Consider the following 200-nt stretch of genomic DNA (forward strand, 5'->3'; position numbering starts at 1 on the left):
GGTTTGATACCCCCAAGCCATCTCTCTCCTCTGGGGCTTTCTTGGTGGATGTGCTGTATGTGATGGTTTACACTTGGCTATGCCTCCCAGGCTACTGAGTCTTTCATAGTTTGCTCAGGTCCTCGGCGATGGATGCTGTCTGTCTCCACGCATCTCTGTCTAACTGGGGAAAAAAACCCCAAACAAACAAACAAACAAAA

At 48.5% G+C, this 200-nt stretch overlaps 1 protein-coding gene across 1 annotated transcript in view; it reads left to right on the top strand.

The window, feature by feature from the left end:
• TFAP2A (transcription factor AP-2 alpha (activating enhancer binding protein 2 alpha)) overlaps positions 1-200 on the top strand; it is a gene marked incomplete at its 5' end in the record, with an annotated part of 9,674 nt that overhangs the window by 7,337 nt on the left and 2,137 nt on the right. The window lies entirely within an intron of this gene.

This window comes from Buceros rhinoceros, unplaced genomic scaffold, assembly GCF_000710305.1.
Source record: "Buceros rhinoceros silvestris isolate BGI_N320 unplaced genomic scaffold, ASM71030v1 scaffold40754, whole genome shotgun sequence".
Classification (NCBI taxonomy): domain Eukaryota; kingdom Metazoa; phylum Chordata; class Aves; order Bucerotiformes; family Bucerotidae; genus Buceros; species Buceros rhinoceros.